The sequence below is a fragment of the Mugil cephalus genome, chromosome 16, assembly GCF_022458985.1.
Source record: "Mugil cephalus isolate CIBA_MC_2020 chromosome 16, CIBA_Mcephalus_1.1, whole genome shotgun sequence".
In the NCBI taxonomy this organism is placed as follows: Eukaryota; Metazoa; Chordata; class Actinopteri; order Mugiliformes; family Mugilidae; genus Mugil; species Mugil cephalus.
Window position 1 is genome coordinate 20638495 of NC_061785.1, and position 9143 is coordinate 20647637.

The 9143-nt window shown below is 39.2% G+C and overlaps 1 non-coding gene across 1 annotated transcript; it reads left to right on the top strand.

Moving 5' to 3' along the window:
• Positions 1–963: 963 nt before the first annotated feature.
• Positions 964–1037, top strand: trnan-guu. Its single transcript has one exon. It is a non-coding gene; the product is annotated as a tRNA-Asn (tRNA).
• The last annotated feature ends 8106 nt before the right edge of the window (positions 1038–9143 follow it).

Here is a 9143-nt window from a genome sequence, read left to right on the forward strand (position 1 = left end):
CTTCTGTAGTTGTCTGGGGAGGATTCGCTTTTTGAGGGAAGCTTAAGGGAGGTGGACGACTTATTTTGCCTGTCTTTGGAAACCTCCGGCAGTATGGTTTAGAGGAGTATCTTGTAACAACCCGTTCAGGAAGGTTTTTGGTCACAAAATCAAATGATTATAGTGCTGTGTGTTTTATTGTCAGCCTGATACAAACATAGCTTGAATGCTGACTAACGCTGCGTATTATATAGACTAAATGTGACAATTGTTTGTCTTATTAACCACATATCAAACATGCAACAAATATCCTGAATCAGGAAAAACATTCATATATGTGATTAGTGTCCTAATAACAGAATTAAGAAACACAGTAAACAAAATGCTATATGTTCAGTTAATATGACTACTGTTAATTATTCACTCTCAGTCTGCATTATATGGCCAATGCAATGACCAATGCAAGTGGCTAATTTCTATGTTTAATGATTTATGTAAAAAAATCATACATTCACATTCATGGAGCAGTTTGTTGCTGAACTCAGATTTGAGTGACCTACCCTACATCTAGCATTAACATAAAGTAAGATACCTAAGAATCTGGCAAAGTGTCAATGTAACAACATATTACTGAAGGTAATTAGCCAAATTAAGGTGGAACTTGACTCTATTCTTATCACAGCATTAGTCAATATCTTTAACAATACATTATTGTTATTTGATTGGCCAAGTAAATCTTGATTAGACATGACGAATTCCACTGAGAACAACTCCAGACCATAATTCCCCCATTAAACTTTATTAATGAATTGTGTTACTGCAAACACTGGCTTACCATGCTGGATTTCATGCTTCACTTTTTACAAAAGTGAAGCCGAAATATCTCAGAAATTGGTGCTGCCATTTTGTAACCAATTCATTAGGCCACTGATAGTTCTATGCTGCTGGATAAAACCACTAGCTTGTTTTCTCACAGGCAGATAAGTCTCTGTGGCGCAATCGGTCAGCGCGTTCGGCTGTTAACTGAAAGGATGGTGGTTCGAGCCCACCCAGGGACGAAGTTTTATGGGGAGCTGTGGTACAATGCCCTTGAGCACGGCCTCAAACCCCTAAACTACCAGCTCATCTTTACCGTATTTACTACAAGACGCTACATAACAGCCACCCTCTTGTGGTATTATCAACCTTGTGTGTACAAGTTCTGCTCACTTCTCTGCTCTGAGCCACCAGCAGTTAATTCAATTGATAAAAACGAATTAGTTCTTTTTATAGCATCAAACAACCAGCAGTGCTGATGACAGAAACCACAATCAGACAAAATCCTTAAGCTGTACTGTGATTGCTTTCAAAATAATTTGACGTCACTTCTGCGGAGGAGCCATGACATCCATCTTTATATACAGACCATGCTTATAAAACATAGTTTTACGTCCCAGTACAGAACATTAAAGACAAAGACAGCTAGCATCTCCCTAATAAAGATAGGGGACAATTCATGAACTTTAAGTGCCACACATGAGAGTGAATAATAAATGACAAATTCATATTAAATAGATAGTGAACTTTTTTTTCGTAAATTAAACTTATTTGATTTATAGCTCATTAATGGCACAATACACAGCGCACTATGTTAATTTGTCATGTAATGTGTAACATAGTATTGTCACATCATGTTAGTGTGTACATTCTATGAACTGTAAATGAATTTGACTAACTGGAATCATGGTTGGTCAAGATACAGAATGTATTGCTCCATGTAACTTGAGGAGTACTGTGACGGAGCTGAGCTGAAATCGGTTCTGACACAGTGCTTCAGCTGCTGCAGCAGAGGCTGTCCCGGAGGACCACCAGCATGCTGCTAGTCTTCAGATGAGAAAGGCAACAGCACATTTGAGCAGTCAATTACACGCTACATTTCTTCATTCTACTACTGCAGTTTGGCTTTTTTGAAGATGCCTTTCTTAGTTGAGATGCATCTTCGGTGACACATGACATCTCATCTTGAATCAGACAATAGAGTCAAGAGACATTTTCGATTTTCTCCATCCTGGCTTGGAGGGCATGTGGCACGCAATACGCAGTATTCCATCATGACCTGAGGTATGCACTTCTTGTCTGGCTTTTGAAGATGCTCTGGGAGGTTTGACAATGAGTTAATGAATTTTGTTACTACTTGACATGACACCTCATTGCTGGGTAAATGTCAGTCAGGAAACCGTTGCCCTTTTTTCACTGGCACTGAATTGCTGAAATGAAGACTTTTTCTAACATTTGGTTGTGGTAAGCAAAAACAAACACCTAATTTCCTTTAATTACACCAAAATGTTACTGAGGAAAACTAAAAGTGATGTTACATCCACATCACCTGATCACCGGTTTACCTTTTTATTTATCTTTGTGCTGTCTGCTTGTGCATAGTTTGTTGCTGCTTCTTGTCTAACCATCATTGTAATTTCTACTTTATAAGTCAATCCAGTCCAAAAACTAACAACTCAGGATAACACTACTGACAAGCACACAATGGAGGATGTTTCTTATGACACTAGTGCAGGCAGAGTGGCTAGATCTAGTGCTACACTAGTGGTGCATGACATTCACAGAGAACAATTATGATTCACTTAGTGTACGACTTTGGTATCTCGATCCATAATTAGGAGAAAAGGTCTCATTATGAATGAGGTTAAGGTGGTCACCATTCATTTCTCTACCACAAGTTCAATAATGTTACAGAACTGAAGCCACAATACACTGCCTAGTCAAAAAAAAGTTGAACACTTTTTTATTTTATTGGACCTTACAGCACAAATTTGCTGTGGCATTGTTTCAACAAGCTTCTGCAGTGTCACAATGTTTCCAATGTTGCAGTCATTGACCACTGCGCAAAGCCTTCTCCAGCAAATGCCAAAGATTCTCACTGGGGTTCAGGTCTGGTATCTTTGGTGGCCAATCCATGTGTAAACATGATGTCTCATGCTCCCTGAACCACAATTTGAGCCCCATGAGTCCTGGCATTGTCAGCTTGGAAGATGCCCATGACAGCAGGGAAGAAAACATCCATTAATGGAATAGCCTTGTCATTCAGTACATTCAGGTAGTCAGCGAACCTCATTCTTTGGTCATAATGTTGCTGAACCTAGACCTGAGCAACTGCAGCAACCCCAGATCATAGCACTGCCCCCACAGGCTGGTACAGTAGACACTAGACATGATGGGTACATCACTTCATCTGCCCCTCTTCTTACCCTGATGCCCCATCACATTGGAACAGAGTAAATCTGGACTCATCAGACCACATGACCTTCTTCCATTGCTCTGGAGTCCAATATTTATGTTGCCTGTCAGCTGCCACCGGTTTGTACTGCAGAATAATACAACTAGCTAGTTGTCTAGCTAACTACAAGCCATTGCCATCCTTTCCCATAGATTGTTTGTGGTTTAAATTGCTTGTCAAGAGATTTGCCATCAAGGTCTCCGTGGAGTAGTTGGTCAGCACGTTCAACTGTTAACTGAAAGGATGGTGGTTCAAGCCCACCCAAGGATGGGGACTCTTGTTAGAGCTGTGTGGCATTTACTGCTTTTAAGTAGGACTGGACATAGGTCCCAAGACGCTGCCTCACTCATTTGTTTGAAATTCATATATTCTTTCCCAAAGCTTCTTCGACAGTGCCACACGCACACTTTTTTTTAAATCACAGCCTCAAGGGGAATTAATATCCTTTTCAGAATATGTGTGACTGAGAGCTCCTGGCTGACATCTTGTGGATTGTGATCTAATAAAACAATCATATGGCTTTTCAAGTTCCTCCAAATGGTATTGGCCCAAATAGATCAAACTTTGATTGCATCACATAATGTTGTAGTGATGAGGTTAGGCCACTATACCAGCACAGTTTCCAGGGTTTGGATTTTACCTATTACTATAATAAAATTGCTTGCCGTACCGATAAGCCAAAAAAGATTTATAGCTTAGTTTGCTTCCATTGTTCTTGAGCAAGGTCTTTGGTGGAAAATTTTCTGTTGCAATACCTCAGATGACCAATGGGACAATGTGGCAGCAAGGCTGATTGGAGGTGCTGAATGTAATGCACGGTTTGTGTCAATAGCTACAGCGTCAGACAGGACACTACGCAGACCCACCTCAGAAATATAACCAAGGTTATGCAGACTGCAAGAACTGTGATTGGTCCACTTGGTTGTAGCGTGTTTCCACTTTACTATTTTCGTCTGCTACTTCATCTCCTCAATTTTCGGATTGATTGTTTTGCAATCAGTGGAAGACACCGAGGAAAGGTTAACTGAGGAGGTTACAAACATTTGTACAACTCGTTAGAAAAGACACAGCAGCAGCTGGTGTTTGGGTGGAGTTTTCACAGAGTGAGTCAGACTGACAAGCGCACAAGTATGAATGACTTGGAATAGGCCACATGAGTAGGTAGGTAGGTTTGACCCACAGAGATATAAACTGTACTCAACTTGATAGGAATGAGCCTTAAGACTCACTGCCACTCCTCTCCCTCTCACTTGATTTAGAAAGACCCACACACGGTAACACACAGCTATGGGATCACACTATGTATTAAATAGAAAAGGTACATTTTACAACTTATTTGACGCTGAAGCACTACACAGCATGTTTAATAGGAACAGGAGCCTGTTAAGTCCTCTTATACTAAACATGTAATACTATTACATGTACTACTACTATATATACTAATCATATTTTATTTTTCTGTACAACATCAGAGACAAGATTGTCCTCAATGCTTCTTTCCTGAGTGCATTGACAATTACAAATGCTTCACATATTTAAATTAACTTTACAGGATGAATTCTGAAATTTAACTCTAGCCTGTTCTTTTTCTATATATTTGTCGGGATTCCACAGTGGATAGGAGGCTTTAAAGCCACCGAGGCCCCGTGGGCGTGTGGAGAATGACTTGTACTGGTTCAAACACCGAGCTCAGCGAGGCAGCCTCTGAAAATGCATTCACATTCGCAACACAAAAGAAGTCGTGTCCTTGTGCTCCGACTGTAATGAACACCATGCCTCCACACAACTCTGAACTGCTGGGGATTCTTCAACTTGTACATTCTGTTTCATCTTAACTTTCGCACAGACTTTCTGCCCCAGAAAGTGGAACTGTCAGATTTGTTCATTTGGGTTTGTTAGTTACATGGTAATAAAACAAACAAAGTAACTGTTAACACTGCAGGCATTCAGTCGGCAAAGTCATCTCTTAAAGAGTGGTAGACATTATGTGATTATAGCATCTCCTCAAAGTCATATTAAACTTCAACCTTAATCTTGATGAGGTCCGGATAATGATGGAGGGCATTGGCATCAGGGGCAGAGTGCTGAAGGCGAAGATTAATTAACTTAAGTCTTGCTGATTACATTTATAACATGCCTTTTGAATTTTAAATAGAAGGAATCAGGGGATATACTGCACAAAGTACTGCAGTACTAAATACTGCAACAATGAGGCCAACAAAGACCATACGAAGAAGCCTGAGTGCGCTACGAGGAAAACATATCCGCTTACTCCAGAGTCATCTCGTCTCAAATTACTTTTCATTTCAAGAAATACAGCCCCCGATAGTAATGCCTTCCAATACTATTTAATTGAGATTAGGATGAGAAGATTGGGACCTTCTCATTTGTGGCAGTTATTTTAGCTCAGCATGAAGACATTTTAAAAATTCAAGTAATAACATCTCCAAAATTATGCTTAACCCTGTCTCCTCTGTTGTTATATCTTTTTGGCTATTGAGTTGGTGTCCTATTGAGTTGGTGTATCCCCTCATGAATGTGGGCTCTCGATCTATTACCTCATCCCTTTCTCATCTCATGTTGTCAAAATCAGTCCCTCCTCAATTGGAATGTCCCTACTTATATGCGATAAACTACTTGCCTACCTTCTCCCACCAATCATCCACTCGTCGGTTGTATGTATTTTTTTCCCCTTAAAATGAAATGTGTCTTTTTTTCCTGAGTGCAAGAACATGGAGAAGGGAGGGAGAGAACACTGGACACTGGACACATAATTGGACTGTCACATACAGCTAGATGTCTGGCATTCCAAGTACACAGCTGGAATGTAAATTTTCCATTTTCTATTTTAATAAGCCTTTATCTCACATCTTATCTGACATCTTCCATACCAAATCCCTGCGAAAATACATTTGAGCATAAAGAAGCCAAAGGAATTAAATACCAAAAGTGTGATAGTGTTGGATCGTAATCGGGACTAGTGAAAGGAAAACACTTCAAGCAGCTGAGCTGAAAAGTGCATGTGTAATGGAGAGTATGGGGAATTTATCATCTGAGGGAAATAGCAGCTCTGAATCCCACAGCTGCTTAAGCTATCCCAGAGGTCTGTGTGTTCTTTGGCACTAGAGAGCATGGTAATAATCCACTTACATGTTGAGTCATGAAAACAATCAGTTGTCACTGCACAAACTGATTGACTCTAACAAAACGGAGGATTTATCGCATCTAAGCAGCACATCGACGAAAGCTTTATCAATGTGTCCGAATAAATCGCGTAAAAAAGCAAAAACAACACAAAACAAACAAACCAAAAAAAAAGGCTTTTGCTCATGTTGTTTGATGGAACTTGTTTTTCAGAATCGGTGGACAAGTGTCTCTCATGTTTGACTCATCTCTGTTTGGGTCCTGCTACATCTTTTCAGAGAGCTTCCAAACAATATTTCATCCAGATATGTAAGTCATGGAGTTCCACAGGGTCCCATGCTAGGACCAAAAAAATTTTACATTATACATGCTTTTCTTTGGTGATTTTATTAGGAAACAGCATTACATTATGCATATGACACCAGGCTACTGTGGGACCTTGAGGACCTCTTCTCATCTCTTTTCTACACTTCTACGCATTTCATTAACTCCTCCAACATCAGTCCTGCTTATATTGTGCACTCAAATGTATGTGGTGTGCTGACTGTTGCTGAAATCGTCCTGCATTTTAAATCCAGTCATATACAGCCACTATGGTGGCTTTTGAATTTCAGTGTCATCCAAACCCCAGTATTTAAGTATGTATTTTTTCTTCCATTTTAAATCATTTAACATCTTATAAATATACAGTACATATATAATATGTGGTAACATTATGTTTTAATCATGCAAGCATTTTTCTTTCACAGAAGGCATTGATGACTTCTTTGAAGAATACCATAATTATCTTCTGTGGAACGATCCTATCACACAACTGCCAAATAAAAAATACAAAAAGATTTTTTCACTCTCTCAGAAACATATGGTCTTCCTTATGCTGTGTATTTTCCTCACCACACATTATGAAAGAGTTGAGGAATTAGTAAAGGAGAGGAAGATGATATGAAGATTAATATTCCAATGATTAGGTTAGTCTGGCATCCCCAGTGGGAGATCTATTGAAGTGGCCATTTCAGGTGGCTAATCGTTTAGTTTAGCGTTTAGTTTTTTTTCGTCAGACTAAAAACGAATGATTTAGATGGAGTGGGTGAGTCAGTGCGTTTACATGCAGAGCTTAATCGAGCTATGCTCAAAATTCGACTTTCTGACTATAGTCCTTGTCCCAGTTTACATGCAGCACAAGAAAATCGAATAACTGTTCTCCTCCTCCACACTGGGAGGATATGTACCGGGATAATACCAGGTTGATACAGCCCGATTCTGGTTGACCTATTACGCGATATAATAAACAAGTGTCGTTCATGCGGCAGACCAGCATTTCAAACAACAACCAGACGGATAATGGTGCATTTTTTAATCTCGTACGTAATGTTAGCGCTACTTCTGGTGCAGGTAAGATCTGAACTATCCCTCAGACAGTTCTTCTAGCGCCTCCGTTCCTCTTCTTCTTCTGCGATCGACTTTCTTGGATGTTTTTGTTCACACACCAGTGCAGTGGTTGTGAAGCATGCGCACATGCATTATCCGATGAAAACTCTGATTCCATTCACATTATCTGGGTTTCTCAATCGGATAATGAGAACTCCGATTTTAATCGGAGTAACGTGTTGACATGCACCTAAGTTCTCCTGTTATAGTCCGATTAAGGCAATAATTCATTTTTTTCAGTGTTAGTATGACCCAGGAACTACGATAGCCATGAAAATAGAAATATATTTACAGTTTAGACCAAATAAACCAGAATTAGCTTTTAAATGTTACTAGCCTACTATACATACTATATATTTTTATTCAATAAGACATACTGAGATGATGAACATTCTCACAGACACACATAAACTCTTCCATGTCTTGCTCACATCAGCTATACATACTACCTACGTATACCTATTTCATGCAGGCCACATTCAATGCCGTTACCAACATTCCTACACAGCCACACTTAAAAGTGAGACACGAAAATCAAAGAATGAGAATAAAAGAATCTTATGCATAATCAAATCGCACCAAAGAAAACACCCACGGGGGGCTAAACAAAGGGAAAAGCTGTTTGTTGACTTGTCATTGTTTGGGCTTAAGGTTATCAAAAGAAGGGTGAAACAAAGGGAGATGAAGGAGAAAAGAAGTTGGGATTGTTGTTTTTCAAGATTTCAAAAGGTCTGAACTAAGTTCTTGGGGTTTATCAGCAATCAGTACTTGTTTGGGAGACATGAAAGGATCTGCAAACATAACGTAACATGGCCCAGTGAGTAAATGTAAAACTCTAATGAGTAGACTGTCTATCAAACAACGCACAACCAACAAAGCTAGCAGTCACATAGAGGAGCATTTAACAAGCTTAACTTAGCCGAACCTGGTGGTTTAAACAGGTGGAGACCAAAACATAGCTAAAAGCATGATGACGAACTTGATGGCTGATATTGCTCACTGTCTTGTGGCTGTGTAAATAGCCAGTTTGCTAACATAGTAACATTTTAATGTAATATTATGTCAATGTTCACAGCTAGCTATACTGACCCCAAATTTCCCGAAGCACTCGTATGCAAATAATGCTTATTTAAAATGCTGTGAATGATGCTTAACATGAAGCAAATGTGGTAAAAGTTTATGATTTTGTAAAAAATGTTTTATTTTCTGAACATTTAGTTCAGCTAAATTCATAAAATCAGTGTACTTTTTTCCCTCCAAATTAGCTTAAATAAAGATTTTTTTTAATATTGTAAATCTCACCATATCTTACCCTAATCTA